General features: G+C 47.3%; 2 long non-coding RNA genes and 2 other non-coding genes across 4 annotated transcripts; all 4 read left to right on the top strand.

Moving 5' to 3' along the window:
• The first annotated feature begins 2,216 nt into the window (after window positions 1–2,216).
• On the top strand, window positions 2,217–7,866 carry LOC116509790. Its single transcript, XR_004255533.1, has 3 exons — window positions 2,217–2,470; window positions 4,447–4,939; window positions 7,826–7,866. It is a non-coding gene; the product is annotated as an uncharacterized LOC116509790 (long non-coding RNA).
• Window positions 7,867–8,020: 154 nt separating this feature from the next.
• LOC116509836 lies at window positions 8,021–8,151 on the top strand. Its single transcript, XR_004255555.1, has one exon. It is a non-coding gene; the product is annotated as a small nucleolar RNA SNORA5 (small nucleolar RNA).
• A 1,527-nt stretch (window positions 8,152–9,678) lies between these two features.
• On the top strand, window positions 9,679–13,395 carry LOC116509341. Its single transcript, XR_004255495.1, has 2 exons — window positions 9,679–10,174; window positions 13,138–13,395. It is a non-coding gene; the product is annotated as an uncharacterized LOC116509341 (long non-coding RNA).
• LOC116509835 lies at window positions 11,592–11,726 on the top strand. The gene has a single exon (XR_004255554.1). It is a non-coding gene; the product is annotated as a small nucleolar RNA SNORA5 (small nucleolar RNA).
• Window positions 13,396–16,399: the final 3,004 nt, after the last annotated feature.

Here is a 16,399-nt window from a genome sequence, read left to right as displayed (position 1 = left end):
AGATGCTGAAAGTCCCTGGTTTTATGCCCTCTGTAGCCTTTGATCTTCATCTTGTATTTTGATTGGTTGTCAGGCTGCCATGGGGCCCATGCAGGGGCACCTCTGTAGGCTGTGCTTTGAGTCCCAAGTTTGGTTGTTTTGCTGGCTGATGCAATTTTCCCAGGTGCCATGCGGTGAGTTTCTGTGGAAGGCTAATTCTACCTTTGTCATGTAGAGTAGACTAGCTCAGGCTTTGATGGCTCATTGACAAAGGTGGGGGGAGGGCAGGAAGCTGCAGGGAGCTACTTTGTCTTTAAAAACATATTTTCCTCCCTTTTCACATCCAGGGAAATATAATAGTCTGCCTTCTTAATATTTCCCAGGATATTTCCGTTTTCTAGCAGAGGGGTGGGGAAAAAAAGACCATAGAGATACGAAAAGTGAAGAGCGGCGTGTATCCAATTGAATCAATATTGAGGTTAACGAGCCCCCTTCCAACAGAGCAGAGCCACTTTCAGGTAAAAAGGATAGAGAGGAGAGACGAGTCCCGCTCATGGGCAGCCGGAAACCGACGGCTACCTCGTGCCTTCAACAAAGATGGCGCCCGGGGCATTTCCGGCCACTTCCCTTTCATCGCCCGTGTGGGAAATCGAAGCGATTTCCGTTAGAAGAAGGGGAGGAGGAAATGACGTCACCGCACCTTCCGGCTCTTCTCGGCGCGGAGGAGCTCGTGGCCTGAGGAGAAGCAACATGGCGGGCGAGGGAGATGGAGAGCCTGGCGGAGGCTTTAGAAGAGGCTTTGGCGGCGGCGACGACGGCGACGGCGGCCCAGTAAGCGCGGGGACAGGGCAGGGAGGCCGGTTGGGCCGGGGTCTCCCCTGAGGGAGGGTCTCTGGGTCTTTCACGCGGGGAGGGACTTCATCCAGCAGAGTTCCTCCCTAGGCCTCAGGTTGACTCGGCCTCTTAATCCTACCTCCTCTCCTCTCCATCCATCTACATCCATCCATCCATCCCATTTATCATCTATCCACTCCTATATCATATCATCCTATATCTATCCTGTTCCTCCGTCCATCCATTTATATCTATCTTTCCTATCCATTATCCATCCATTTATCTCATCTCTCATCCTCTCCCCATCACTAACTTCCTATTTCATATCCTATCCTACATCCTATCCATCTATCTATATCCATCCATTTGCATCCATCCATCCTACCCTAATCTTATATCCCCACTAACTTCCTATTTCATATCCTATCCTACATCCTATCCATCTATCTATCCATTTGCATCCATCCATCCTACCCTAATCTTATATCCCATCACTACTTCCTATTTCATATCCTATCCTACCCTATCATCTATCTATATCCATCCATTTGCATCCATCCATCCTACCCTAATCTTATATCCCATCACTAACTTCCTATTTCATATCCTATCCTACATCCTATCCATCTGTCTATATCCGTCCATTTATATCTATCTATCCATCCATCTATATCCCATTTATCATCTATCTCATCCTATATCATATCCTTCTATTCATCCATCCTTTTATATCTAGCTTTCCCATCTGATCTATCTATCCATTATCCATCCATTTAGCTGTCTCCGTCATCTATCTATCCTATCCTAATCCTAACTTCCTATTTCATATCCTATAATACATCCTATCCTATCCATCTGTCTATATCCATCCATTTATATCCATCCATCTCTTACCCATTTATCATCTATCCTAATCCTATATCCTATACTATCCTACATCCTATCCTATTCATCTATATCATCCATCCATTTATTTATATCTGTTTTACCCATTTATCATCCATTTATCTCTCTCTATCCTATTGTAATCCTATATCATATCCTATCTTCCCTATCCTATCTTATTTCTAACCTATCCTACATCCTATCCATCTATCTATATCCATCCATCCATTTATCTGTCTGCATCCCATCCATCCATATCTATCTATCATACCCATTTATCCTGTATCCTAATCCTATATCATATCCTTTCTATATCCTGTTGTGTCCTATTCATCTATCCCAAACCTATTAGAGCGATTCCAGCTAAGATGCCTGCGCAACATTCTGCACATAACTCTACGGGACCGGTGGAAAAACGAAACGGTATTGCAGCTGTGTAAAAACCAAACTACAATCGAACTTTACCTAAGAAGACAACGACTTAGGTGGTTTGGACACGTTTGCCGTATGGACAATAGCCGATTACCTTACCGATCGATTAACTCGCTGCGACCGGATGGGTGGAAAATCGCACGAAATGCCCCAAAGAAAACGTGGATATCCCAAGCGGCTCACGATCTCCAACCACTCCATTTTTCAATAACCGATGCCCAACAAGCCGCCCTAAATCGGAATCAATGGCGTGCTGTAATCCGTGACGTCCTGCCCCTGGTCTTCACAATGCAACAGTCACTGCCTTATGGACGTTGACATTTACGAAGATTAAGTCCAAGTAAGTCCAAGTATCCCAATCCATCCATCCATTTATCTGTATCTCTCTCATCTATATCTATCTATCATCTATCTATTATTATTCAATTAAGCACTAGTATTTTGTTAGTTGGAGGAAAATCTGCTTTTCTTCCTGTGTAAGCTCTCAAATGGCAGCTTTCTCTCCATGTGGTCCAGGGTGTGAAGTGGAGCACCATGGTCACACTCAGGAGAGGATACTCTGCTGCATTTAAAGAGTTTGACAAATGCCATGCAAAATGTAATTGATAGGTAGGTAGGTAGGCAGGCAGAGAGACAACGTACAATACAGACATAGATCTAGGATAAGACTAATATTATCCACAGGTTTCCTGCCATAGGAATTGTGGAATGGTTATCTCCCCCCACCCCCATGAGATATTACCATATTTTTTGGAGTATGAGATGCACCAAGATTTTGAAGAGGCAAATTAAAAAAAAAAGTTTTTGCACTCTGCAGACCTTTCCCCACTCTCCCAAAAACGGGCCTTTTTCTTCTTCTAGAAAAAGGGCATGAATAGCCTTTAGGAGCCCTGTAGAGTGCTCCTGGGGGGTGGGGTGAAGCCAAAAATGACAAACGTGGCCCGTTTTGCTAAAATGGGCCCATGCATAGCTTTCGGAGGCATATAGAGTGCTGGGGTGGGGGTGGGGGGGACAAAATTGAGCAAAAAATGGCCCCATTTTCGCTTCATTTCTGCCCTCCCCAGTCCGAGGAGATCTCTGGAAGCTTCCTAAAGGCTCTGCACGGCCATTTTGGGAAGAGGGTGGGGTTCTGAGAGGCCAAAAATGCTGTATTCAGGTTAATAAGATGCACACAGGTTTTCAGCTCTTTTTTGAAGGTTGGAAAAGTCTGTCTTATACTCTGGAAATATGGTATTAGAATAGAATAGAAAAACAGCTGGAAGGTGTCAAGAGTTTTGGCAACGTGACTAGTAGTGATAAACTCGGAACAATACATAGCCACAGAGCCTAAGACATTTAATAGTGGTTTATATGCAACTGTATACAGACATATCTGCAGGAGATAAATTCCCTTACCATTCACTACAGACACAAGGAGGAACTGAATATAAGATGAGAGGAAGAAAACATCCTCTTAATAGCCAATTATATGGACTTTTGTGGGCCTCTGATCAGAGTCTTAAAAAGGGTTATACCACAGCTGCAATGATTCAACCTTATTTCATCAGCCTTGCCTTCAGCTTACAAATTACAGTCTTGCAGTCTTTACATCAGCTGGCAGCTATTCTTCAGGGCCTTGACAGAAGGGACCTTAAGAGGTCTTCTAGTCCAACTCCCTGCTCAGGCAGGAAACTACCATTTCAGACAAATGGTTGTCCATTCTCTCCTTAAAAACTTCCAGAGTTGGAGCATTTACAACTTCCTGAGGCAAGTCACTCCACTGATTAATTGTTCTGACCGCCAGGAAATACCTCCTTAATCCCAGATTGCTTCTCTCCTTGATTAGTTTCCACCCATTGCTTCTTGTTCTGCCCTCAGGTGCCTTGGAGAATAGTTGACTCCCTCTTCTTTGTGGCAACCCCTGAGCTATTGGAAGACTGCTATCATGTCTCCCCTGGTCCTTCTTTTCATTAAACAGACCTACCCAAGTTCCTCCAACCGTTCTTCATATGTTTTAGCCTCCAGTCCCCTAATCCTCTTGTTGCTCTTCTCTGCACTCTTTCTAGAGTTATACAATACAATACAATACAATAGCAGAGTTGGAAGGGACTTAGAGGTCTCTAGTCCAATCCCCTGCCTAGGGCAGGAAACCCTATACCGTCCAGACAAATGGCTATCCAACATCTTCTTACAAGACTTCCAGTGTTGGGCATTCCAACTTCTGCAGGCAAACTGTTCCACTGATTAATTGGCCTCACTGTCAGAAAATTTCTCCTCAATTCTAAGTTGCTTCTCTCCTTGATAGTTTCCACCCATTGCTTCTTGTTCTGCCCTCAGGTGCCTTGGAGAGTAGCTTGACTCCTCTTCTTTGTAGCAGCCCCTGAGGATATTGAAGACTGCTATCATGTCTCCCTAGTCTGCGATGACCCGGAACTGAGCACGGAAACAACACAGCCAGAATGAAGACTTAACTCTCCTTTATAGTTCCAACTGCCCCCCCCCCCCAAGCCCCACCGTTCACTGCAAATCCGAGAGCAAATTTCTAATAGTTCCTGGCTGCTATTAGTTCAGAGGAGCAGCTCAGTTCTGAGAGCAGCCCCAGTTCAGTGTCGTATTTCCCAAGGAGTCCTCGTCACCAAAAGAATTCACTGGTACCGCAGCATCACCACCCATAGTAACTGTATCACTGCGACCTCACAGATGGCCAGGCAGCATGGCAGACAAGGCAGGCAAGCCCAGCAAAGTATCCAGACGTTGGTACAGCCTGTGAGGATGGAAAAAGCAGCGTTTGTTCCTGGCAAACAGCGTCACTTTAAACCTCGTTCCCCAGGTGAGCCTTGTGAAGAGGGGCGGGGTGCCCTTCTCCGGAGTATTCGGACTGCCCTGCGCTGATCCCCCTCCTCTGGGATGGGGAGGAGATATTTCTCGTCTGCTCCACTGCCTGCCTGCCCCCCCCCCCAAACCTGATTTTCCTCTGCCCCTCTCCCTCGCTGGCGACCCTTCCCTAGCCTGAGGATCTGGGACTGCCTCAATCTGCTCCTCCAGTCGTTCCCCCATTGGCCCTAGCTCCTAGTCTCATCCTCGGGCTCCAACTGGGCCATGACATGCCGTTTTTTTTCGGAGTATAAGACGCACCAAGATGCTTTGAAGAGGCAAATTTTTAGAAAAAACGTTTTTGCACTCAGCAAAACCTCCCAAAAACCGCCGTTTTTGTGATTCCCCCCGCCCAAAAGGCATGAGTAGCCCTTAGGAGGCTTGCCAAGTGTTTCCGAGGGGGGGGGGACACCGCCCCCCCCAAAACAAGCAAAAAATGGCCATTTTTCAGAAAAATGGGCCGTTTTTTTTTTGTCCAAAAAAATTGCATGCATAGCTTTAGGAGGCCTATAGAGTACTCTTGGGGGTTCCAGGAAGTGGGGGGGGGCAAAATTGAGCAAAAAATGGGCCATTTCCACTCATTGCTGGTTTCCGCAGGAGCTCTTTGAAAGCCTCCTAAAGGATACGCACGGCCATTTTTGCCAAGGGGTTTTGGGAAGCCAAAAATGCTGTATTCTGTGTATAAGACTCACCCAGATTTTCAGCTTCTTTTTTGGGGGGAAAAGGTGCGTCTTATACTCTGAAAAATACGGTAGTCCAGAGATGGCTAATCTTTTTTGGCTCCTGTGTGGGGAGAGCGCAGGGGGTGGTGGTGGTGCCACACCCGTAATCCTATGTGCGCCTCCCCATGCTGCGCATCCAGCAACCCCCCCCTGCTTTTGCTGTGGTTTTTTTCGCCCTCCCCAGGCTTTCTAGGAGCCTCGGGAGGGCGGAAACAGGCCCCCCCCGGCTCCCCCGAAGGTTTCAAGAACTTCCCTGAAGCCTTTAGAGGGCGAAAAATGACCTCAAAAGAAGGCCAAAATCAGCTGGCCAGCGTGCACATGTGCACTGTAACAGGGCAATGCCTCATGTGCCCTAGCAAATGGCTCTGTGTGGAATCAGTGGAAATCAGTGGAAAAGCTGTTCCACTGATTTATTGTTCCCATTCTTAGGAAATTTCTCCTCAGTTCTAAGTTGCTTCTCTCCTTGATTAGTTTCCACCATTGCTTCTTGTTCTACCCTCAGGTGCCTTGGAGAATAGCAATAGCATAATAGCAGTAGACTTATACCGCTTCATAGGCCTTTCAGGCCTCTCTAAGCGGTTTACAGAGAGTCAGCATATTGCCCCCAACAATCCGGGTCCTCATTTTACCCACCTCGGAAGGATGGAAGGCTGAGTCAACCCTGAGCCGGTGAGATTTGAACCGCTGAACTGCTGATCTAGCAGTACCTGCAGTGCTGCATTTAACCACTGCGCCACCTTGGCTCCTTCTTTGGGGCAACCCCTGAGATATTGGAAGGCTGTTATCATGTCTCCCCTGGTCCTTCTTGTCATTAACTAGACGTACCCAGTTCCTGCAACCGTTCTTCAATGTTTTAGCCTCCAGTCCCCTAATCCTCTTCCTTGCTCTTCTCTGCACCCTTTCTAGAGTCTCCACATCTTTTCTACATCGTGGCGACCAAAACTGGATGCCGTATTCCAATGTGGCCTTAACAAGGCCTTATAAAGTGGTGCTATAATGTTACCGTTACTATGAGCCACGCTGGCGCAGCGGTTAGAGTGCAGTACTGCAGGCACCTGCTGACTGCTAGCGGCAGTTCGAATCTCGCCAGGCTCAAGGTTGACTCAGCCTTCTGTCCTTCCGAGGTCGGTAAAATGAGGATCCTAAGTGTTGGAGGCAAGAGGCTCACTCTGCCTCCTCTGTTAACGCTTAGAGAAACGGCTGTAAAAGCACTGTAAAGCGGTATATTAAGTGCTGTTGCCCTTAACCCTTCACGTGATCTTGATACTATCCCTCTGTTGATGCAGCCTAGAACTCTGTTGGCCTTTTTTTTGGCAGCTGCAGCACATGGCTGGCTCATCTTTTTTTTAATTGAAAATTTTGAAAAAAAAAACTTTTACAAATATTTACTTCCCTCCCCCCTCAACCCCCCCAACTTTCCCCCTACCCACCCCGACTTCCCAGAACCAATACAGGGTATAAATGTTTAACAAAAACATTCTAAAATAAACTTTAAAAAAAAGTTAGTATCATCTTTCATTTGAGCTTTAACTCCTCTTTGTTAGGCTAGCTCTAAACAGATTTTATCATTCCTTGTTTCTTCAGTCATAAGCTATCTGGAATTTCTTAAGTCCAGTGGTGGGTTTCAAAAATTTTTGGAACCTGCTCTGTGGGTGTGGCCTCCTTTGTGGGAGTGGCTTGCCGGCCATGTGTTTTTTTCTTTCTTCTCTCTCTTTTTCTTCCTTTTCTCTGTCCCTTTTTTCTTTTTTCTTTCATCTCTCTTTTTTTTGCTATTTATTTCTTCCTTTCTTTCTTCTCTGTCTGTCTGTCTTCTGTGTGTGTGGTGTTGTGTGGTAGTGGTGGGTTTCAAAAATTTTGGAACCTCTTCTGTAGGTGTCGCCTGTTTCTAGATTTGATGAACCGGTTCCACCGAACAGGTGCGAACTGGTAGGAACCCACCTCTGCTTAAGTCCCATATTTATTTTGAGTATAGTCAATCCATCTTCTCCACTCCAGTTTAGATCTCTCGTTTGAATGGTCCTTGAGATATGCTGATCTTTTAGCCATCTCTGCTAGGTTTGTTACTTTTAATGTCCATTCTTGAATAGTAGGCTCATAATTTTTAAATGCTTCTCTTCTAGCATTTCAACATGAGGCCGGAGCAAGTTCTTAGTACTTCTCTCCAGAGCTGCTCCAGGCAGAGCCTGAAGATGATGAGAACACCATGATACAAACCCAAGGCAGGAAGGTAAGGCAAATGTAACCGGGGTTTTTCCTGCATCCCTCAAGTGCGCTGCTCCCTCAACTATGCCGCTCCTTTGGCCAGGGAAAGTGTCTGCAGTTGTGTCAAATTCATTGCCTACCTTTTCGTGTGGGCATTGGTCCAAACAGCTGCCAAAGTAAGATCTGTAGTCCATGGGCCTCGAAATCCTTGTGGGTTCTGGGGATAGTTGTTCTGCAGACACCTGTATCTGCCCAGCTGTTCCTTATGCAGACAAGGAGAAAAGTCCTGATAAAGGAGAATATTTGCAGCTAGGGGTTGAAATGAAAAATAGAATAGAAAGAAATAGTAAAGAGAGAATAGAATACAATAGAATACAATAGCAGAGTTGGAAGGGACCTTGGAGGTCTTCTAGTCCAACCCCCTGCCTAGGCAGGAAGCCCTATACCCTTTCAGACAAATGGCTATCCAGCATCTTCTTAAAGGCTTCCAGTGTTGGGGCATTCACAACTTCTGGAGGCAACTTCTGTTCCACTGATTCATTGTTCTCACTGTCAGGAAATTTTTCCTAAGTTCTAAGTTGCTTCTCTCCTTGATTAGTTTCCACCCATTGCTTCTGTTCTGCCCTCAGGTGCTTTGGAGAACTTTGACTCCCTCTTCTTTGTGGCAGCCCCTGAGATATTGGAACACTGCTATCATGTCTCCCCTGTCCTTCTTTTCATTAAACTAGACACACCCTTCCTGCAACTGTTCTTCATATGTTTTAGCCTCCAGTCCCCTTGTTGCTCTTCTCTGCACTCTTTCTAGAGTCGTAACAGAATAAGTTCACCTTGCTTGTTGCTAACTTAACTGAATAGGTTGAATGGATTTTAGAGAATACACTTGGTGTTGATAACAGTAGACCAGGGGTGTCAAACTCTGTTTCATTGAGGGCTGCATTGCGGTCGTGTTTGACTTGGATGGGGCCAGGGTAGGCATGGCCCGCTGGACATCATTCACGTCGGGGCCAAGTGCTAGGGCAGGATTTCCCTCAGACTCTCCCTCATTCATTTCCTTTTTTCCTTCCTTCCTTCCTTCCTCCTTCCTTCCTTCCTTCCTTCCTTTTCTTGTTTTTCCTTCCCTCTTCATTCTTTTTCTTCCCCTCTTTCCTTCCTTTTCCTCCCTTTCTTTCTTCCCTTCTTTTTTCTTCCTCCTTCCTCCTTCCCTTCCTCCTTTCCTGTCCCTTCTTGCATGCTCAAATGCAAAAGAGGAAACATTTCTCTTTTGCTTTGCTTTTTTGTTTGTTTTGCTAGCCCTCTGCTCTCCCCAAGCTTCATTTTTGGTGGCAGAGGGCTGCAGGAGGCCATCGTAGCTGAAAATGATCAGATCCGGTCCACGGTGTTGTGTACACTCCCTGTTGGGAGAGCGAATATGTTCAGAGAAGCGTTGTGTTGGAGAACACACAAACCAGCATACAGAGACACTGCAGTTTAAATAGGCTTTTACTTTCGTGGAAATAGAGGTATCAGAGTCCATCAAACAGTCCAAGTCATACACGGGTAAGACAGTCAGTCATCAATGTCTTTCAGTTAAGGGATAATCCAATAACATAGTCCAGTATGATACAAACAGTCCGGTACTCAAAGTTTGCTTGCAGTTGCAAAACTTACAATAGCTCACGGCACTTTCTAACAGCCACCTTCCAAAACACTCAGATCAGCCCAGCATCTAACAAACAGAGCTAACAGTCACTCTGGCTCCCTCTTATGGCCGATTGAGGAAAACAGCAACCAATCACATTTTACAGTATGATTTAAAGAAACAGGTACAGCATTGTTACATGATTTTATGTTGCCAACCCAGCTGTCAGAATTATATTCCCAACACACGGGCCTTGAGTTTTGCCACCCCCCTGGAGTAGAAAGTCTTGGTCTGGTTTAAACTGACTTGAGAGAAAAAGGTGTGAGATTTCTCAAACCAAACCAGGCCCTTTGGTAGCCTCTGGCCATGCGAGTTTTTAAGACCAGTGGTTAGAAACACAAAGGGAAGCCTATAATGTGAACAGTGCAGACCTGATGAAGATTCACCAGTAATCCTGGCTTACAAAATTCTGAATTGACAAAAGAAGGGATGAGCATCAGTTAAGCAAAGAATGTTTTTTTACCTTTTCCTAATGTCTTTTTTCCCCCTCTAAAGGAAGCTGAATGTCCTCTCCTGTAGAAGATTTCAGATTAAGGTGGATGTAATGCCCATCAACTGGCTGGATGGCTCCCCTTTCATCTTTGCAGAGGTGAGTAGCAAGGAACAAGGAAAGCTTTGCTTTGGAACTATCTCTTGCATGATTACAGGAAGTCCTCGACTTACAAGGTTTAGTGACCTTTTGAAGTCACAACAGCTCTGATAAAAGACTTATGACAGGTTTTCACGCTTGCCCGTTGCATCCCCCCCTCCCCATGAACACGTGATTGAAATCCAGAGACTTGGCAACTGACTATGACGGCCACAATTGGCGTGCGGAGAATTTTTGTTCTTAAGCGAGAAATTTGTTAAGTGAATTTTCCCCTCATTTTATGACTTTTCTTAACCATTTATTGTGAATCACTGCCGTTGTTAAATTAGTGACATGGTGGTTAAGTCAATCTTGCCTCCATTGAATTTGCCGATCAGAAGATTGCAAAAGGGGATCACATGATCCCAGGATGCTGCCAACTGTCATAAATATGAGTCAGTTGGCAAGCATCTGGATGCACAGGGACAGCATAGGTGGTACCTTGCTCAGTAGTAGTACTGTGAAAGGGATCTTGGAGTCCTAGTGGACAACCATTTAAATAGGAGCCAGCCGTGTGTAGCAGCTGCCAAAAAGCCAACACAGTTCTAGGCTGCATCAACAGAGGGAAGAATCAAGATCACGTGAAGGGTTAATGCCACTTTATAATCCCTTGGTAAGGCCACACTTGGAATATTTGCATTCAGTTTTGGTTGCCACGATGTAGAAAAGATGTGGAGACTCTGGAAAGAGTGCAGAGAAGAGCAACAAAGAGGATTAGGGGATTGGAGGCTAAAACAGATGAAGAACGGTTGCAGGAACTGGTGTGTGTAGTTTAATGAAAAGAAGGACCAGGGAGACATGATAGCTGTCTTCCAATATGTCAGGGGTTGCCATAAAGAAGAGGGAGTCAAACTATTCTCCAAGCCACCTGAGTGTAGAACAAGAAGCAATGGGTGGAAACTAATCGAGAGAAGCAACTTAGAACTGAGGAGAAATTTCCTGATAGTAAGAACAATTAACCAGTGGAACAGAAATTGCCTTCATAAGTTTGAATGTCCCAACACTGGAAAAGAGGTTGGATGGCCATTTGTCTGGAACGGTATAGGGTTTCCTGCCTAGGCAGGGGGTTGGACTAGAAGACCTCCAAGGTCCCTTCCAACTCTGCTATTGTGTTGTATTTGGTCCACGTGACCAAGGGATTGCTGCAACAGTCATAAGTGAAAAACGATAATTAATTTTTTCCTGTGCCGTTGTAACTTGGAACGGCCAGTAACCAAACGTTTGTAAGTCGAGGACGCCTGTCTACATGCATAAATTTTAATGACTCCGTTTATGGTACATTTCAGCCTATGGATCCTGCTCTCTCAAGGGCCAGCTTCTCAGGTTTTAAACTGGTCACAGGAGCTGCTTCCTTTTCTCTTGGAACCGGGGCTCCTGTTGCAGCCATGTCAAATTCGGTCCCTGCCTGCTCCGTGGTGGGAAACCGGCCCTGCGGCTGCCACATCACAACTGTAGTTCATGGGCCCCTGGCTCATGTAGTTGGGCCCGGGATAAAAATATGCTACAGACATGTCTAGTGTCTGGACGGTTGTGGTTGCAGGGTGTAGGTACAGGATGGAATAGTATAGGACAGGGGTTGGCCACCTGCGGCTCGGAGCCGCAGGTGGCTCTTTCCTCCCTCTGCTGCGGCTCCCTGTCACGGTCGGCTCCCAATTGATAGGGGTTTTTGGTTAGAACAGGGAGAGGAAAAAGGACGCCACACTAGGAAGAGACTCTATTTGGGGGGGGGGGGAACGGGATGACGACACTGGATTTCCGGTTGGCAGAGGAAAAAGGATGCCGCGCTAGGAAGAGACTCTATGGTGGGGAACTGGACTTCCGTTGGCAGAGGGAAATGCCGTGCTAGGAAGAGACTATGGTGCAGGAACCCACTTCTGGTCAGCAGAGGAAAAAGGATGCCGCACTAGGAAGAAACTCTATGGTGGGGGAACTGGACTTCCGGTTGGCAGAGGAAAAGGATGCCGTGCTAGGAAACTCTATGGTGGGGGAACTGGACTTCCGGTTGGCAGAGGAAAAAGGATGCCGCGCTAGGAAGAACTCTATGGTGGGGAACTGGACTTCTGGTTGGCAGAGGAAAAAGGATGCCGCGCTAGGAGGACTCTATGATACAGGAACCGGACTTCCGGTCGATCCGAATTGAATGGAGGCTTCCAGTTAGGACTTTTGTGGCCTAACCGGAAGTGTTTTAAGGTTGCCGACCCCGGTACAGGATTTCCTGCCTGAGCAGGGGGTTGGACTAGAAGACCTCCAAGGTCTCTTCCAACTAAGTCCTGTTAATCTGCCTCCTGCTCCCAAGCCCCAAAGCTGGTCCAGGAGGGTACCATGATTAAAAGCCACTGAGAAGTTCACGACAGCCAGAAAACTCTCATGGTAATTTCTGTAATTCCCATCTTTTAAAAACTTTATGCCTTAAACTAGACCAAGATTAATAGCACAGGTAGTCCTCGACTTAACAACCACAATTCCCCCCAAAATTTACGCTGCAAGGCATTTGTTAAGTGAGTTTTGCCCCATTTAACAACTTTTCTTTGCCACGGTTATTAAGCGAATCACTGCAGTTAAGTCAGTCACACAGTGGTTAAGTGAACCCTGCTTCCCCATTGACTGCCTGTCAAAAGGTCGCCAAAGGGGGTCACGGGGACCCCTGGAATTGTCATAAACACGAGTCAGTTGCCAATTTTCTGAATTTTGATCACACGACCATGGGGATTGCTGCATTCGTTGTAAGTGTGAAAAACAGTCGTAAGTCACTTTTTCAGTTATGTCATGTAATTTTGGAATCCCCAATTGACAGAAGGATGGGAAGTTGATTTTTTCTCTCTCTGTTTTATTCATTTTATTCATTTGTAAACTATACGGATGGTTACAAAAAGAAGCATTGTACATTTTTAAAAAAAATAACATTCTTATTGATTTCCTGGCAGATCTCCTCCCTCCCATCCAGAATGTGGTCGGGAATAGTTGTGAAATGGGAATTTCAGCCTTCGGAAGACGGGGAGAAATGTCTCTCATACAGCATCGACGGGCCTTTATTTTGAAAAGACCCATGAAGAAAAGAACCAGCCCTATTTTATTCAGGAAAAGGCCCAAATAGAGACCCATCATGTATTGTTGCGGTGAGCCTGTTGGGGAAAGACAACAGATCATTTTATTTGTAATAAAGCTGAAAGTCTCTCTTTTAATAGCTTCCTGTCCTGTTTGAAAAAAAAATGTACAGTATTTTTCAGAGTATAAGATGCACTCCCTCCCTAAAAGAGGGTAAAAATGTGGGTGCATCTTATACACTGAATATAGCACTGCCCACCTGCCGGCCCCCACCCTTTGCCTCAGCAATTTGCTTCCTTGCAGCAAATAGCGAACTTTCAGTTTCAGCACAGCCTGATTAGCACAAGCAGCTGATTGTTGGTTGGATCAGCCTCCTGACCACCCCCCGTTTCAGGCTGCAGGGATTGCCCCTTCCGCATGCCACATTTTTGCCCCCTGCATCCATTTTTGGCTTCTGCGCGCCCCGTTTTCTGCCCATTCCGATCCCCGCTGCCGAGAAGGGGCAGAAATGGGTGTGCGGAAGCCGAAAACAAGATGTGGAGGCCAAAAATGGGGCACGTGGGGGGCGGCAATAGCCTATGGCAATCTCTGCAGCCTGAAACAGCTGATCGTTGGGAGGCCCAACAATCAGCTGTTTGTGCTAATCAGGCTGTGCTGAAACTGAAACTAGCTGTTTGCTGTTTGTTCCAAGGAGTCAAAGTGCTGGGAGGCAGATTTTTCCCCCTTTTCCTCCCCAAAGGAATTACGGACAAGGCCATCCGAGCTGTAAGTGCCTCCACTTGTATTCTGGACCCGTGTCCCTCCTGGCTGGTGGCTAACAGCAGGGAGGTGACACATGGCTGGATCCAGGCGGTTGTCACCGCCTCCCTTCGGGAGGGGCACTTCCCCGCCGTACTCAAAACGGCGGTGGTGAGACCCCTCCTAAAGAAACCATCGTTAGATCCAGCCATCTTAAACAACTTTCGTCCTGTCTCCAACCTTCCCTTTATCGGGAAGGTTGTTGAGAAGGTGGTGGCCTTTCAGCTTCGACGGGCCTTGGAGGAAGCTAGCTATCTTGACCCCTTCCAGTCCGGCTTCAGACCTGGTTACAGCACAGAAACCGCTTTGGTCGCATTGACCGATGATCTCTGGAGGGCCAGAGATGGAGGCTATGCGTCCATCCTGGTTCTCCTTGACCTCTCAGCGGCTTTCGATACCATCGACCATGGTATCCTTCTGCGACGACTGCGGGAGGTGGGAGTGGGAGGCACTGTTCTGCGGTGGTTCTCCTCCTACCTCTCGGACAGGTCGCAGTCGGTGTTAGTCGGGGGCAGAGATCGTCCCTGAGGCCCCTAACATGTGGGTACCCCAGGGTTCGGTCTTATCCCCCTACTATTTAACATATACATGAAACCGCTGGGCGAGATCATTCGGAGGCACGGGATAAAATACCATCAATATGCGGACGATACGCAATTGTATCTGTCCGCCCGTGCCAACTCAATGAAGCGGTGGACGTGATGAACCAGGTCTGGAGGCCGTTAAGGACTGGATGAGTGCTAACAAACTGGTGCTCAACCCGGATAAAACCGAGTGGCTGTTGTGTTTCCCCCCCAATAATTTGGCTAATACACCAACGCTTAGGCTGGGGGGTCAAATTTTATACCCCTCAGATAGGGTCCGCAACTTAGGAGTCCTCCTGGATCCACAGCTGACTTTTGACCACCAGCTGTCAGCTGTGACCAGGGGCATTTGCCCAGGTTCGCCTGGTCCGCCAGTTGCGGCCCTACCTAGATCGGGGGGCCCTCACAACAGTCACTCGAGCCCTTGTGATCTCCAGACTGGAATACTGCAATGGGCTCTACATGGGGCTGCCCCTGAAGTGCATCCGGCGACTACAGCTAGTCCAAAATGCAGCCGCGCGAGTGATAGTGGGCGCACCTCGGTTCGCCCACGTTACAGCCCTGTCCTCCGCGAGCTGCCACTGGCCTGCCTGTTGGTCTCCGGGTGCGCTTCAGGATACTAATGACCACCTTTAAAGCACTCCATGGTATGTGGATCTGGGTACTTGAGAGACCGGCGCCTTCTGCCGATTAACCATCCCTAAACCGACCCAATTAGATCGCACAGACTAGGCCTCCTCCCGAATTCCATCAGCCGGTCAATGCCGACTGGGCGAACCACACTGATGGAGCCTTCTCTGTTGCTGCCCCGACCCTATGGAACGAGCTCCCCATGGAGATCCGCACCCGCACCAGATCCAGACCCTTCCGCGCAGCCCTCAAGATCTGAGCTCTCCCCAGCAGGCCTGGAATAGGTTCCAATCACCCGCCCGAGTGTTTGATTGCTGAATGAAAGTTGTGTTTTATCATTTTTCTTTTGTTCACTAATTGTTTGTTTTGACCTTGCACTTCCCCTCCCCTGTGGTTGTAAGCCGCCCTGAGTCCCCTCAGGGAAAAGGGCGGCATATAAATCCCAATAAACTGAAACTGAAACTGAAACTACTGTCGAGTTGTGTTTCACCAGACAAGTGAAGAGCGAGGAGTTCCAATTTTGGGTGGCCGTGATCTTCAGGGAACTCTGGTGGGAATATGTCCGGTTTGAATTATAAATCGTCCCGCTGCTTTTTCCTTTCCCTTGGGATCCTTGCAAAACAGTTCCACTTTGGCCCCGTTCGGATAGTAATATTCCGCTTTGCAATGACCGTCACCGAGGCGTTTAGCTGGACGGGAGAAGGCGGCTGGGTCTCGAGATGCACCGTGGGAGGAACTGAATAAAGGAGGTTAAGAGCTTGGTCAAAAGAGGTTGGGATTCATGGCTCCTTGCACGCAGATGGGGCTGGGAGACTAACTGGGTTTGACCCCTTGATTGCGGTATGGGGGGAAAACTGCTCTCGGATGAAAAACCCAGAACCTGGTTTGCAGGAAGCTTAAAGTCAAACTGAAACCATGAACAAAGAAGAAGGAACCTGTTCCGACCCAGCTCCCCAAACACGACAAAGTTTTCCCCCCTCCCTCCCTCCCTCCCTCTCTCACCACAGGCTGACAACTGTCCATCCGGAAGATGAATAATTGTCTGCCACACCTATTTGTCTCCGCCCCTGCCTTTTATCCCTAGAGCTAGAGTGGGGCTTCGCTAGCAGTAGTGGTTCTTCTGTCCCAA

The sequence above is a fragment of the Thamnophis elegans genome, chromosome 5, assembly GCF_009769535.1.
Source record: "Thamnophis elegans isolate rThaEle1 chromosome 5, rThaEle1.pri, whole genome shotgun sequence".
In the NCBI taxonomy this organism is placed as follows: Eukaryota; Metazoa; Chordata; class Lepidosauria; order Squamata; family Colubridae; genus Thamnophis; species Thamnophis elegans.
The sequence above is the reverse complement of the archived record's forward strand: the minus strand, read 5'-3'. Positions and strand labels throughout refer to the sequence as shown.